At 40.1% G+C, this 387-nt stretch overlaps 1 long non-coding RNA gene across 1 annotated transcript in view; it reads left to right on the plus strand.

The window, feature by feature from the left end:
• LOC122142396 overlaps window positions 1–387 on the plus strand; it is a 53,651-nt gene that overhangs the window by 46,902 nt on the left and 6,362 nt on the right. The window lies entirely within an intron of this gene.

Here is a 387-nt window from a genome sequence, read left to right on the forward strand (position 1 = left end):
TGTGACCTCGTCGGCTCGTCCAAATATCAAGGGCCACTGAGAGTCCATTGCAGTTCTGTAGCAGAACACGCAATTTATTCTCCAACTCTAATAAAGCATGTGGCATGAGTGTGTCATGGACCATGCTATAGCAAGGTGGGGTGTAGCCAGGCTGTGCAATGTTCGCAAAATAGCGCATCCCTTTTCTTTCTCCTTTGGTGAGTGGCTCATAGTCCATGTAAATCATTTTAAAGAAAGCCTGGTCTAGTTCACTCTTCCTCTCCTGTGAAATATTTATTTTTGTCGTTCTTTGTTGAAAGAAGCCTTTAAATTTACTGCTCTGTGTCTCTTTACATGTTTCCTGTGATTTTTTTTTTCTCTGCAAAAAAATGTAAATTTAACATAAAC

The sequence above is a fragment of the Cyprinus carpio genome, chromosome B25, assembly GCF_018340385.1.
Source record: "Cyprinus carpio isolate SPL01 chromosome B25, ASM1834038v1, whole genome shotgun sequence".
Taxonomy (NCBI): Eukaryota; Metazoa; Chordata; class Actinopteri; order Cypriniformes; family Cyprinidae; genus Cyprinus; species Cyprinus carpio.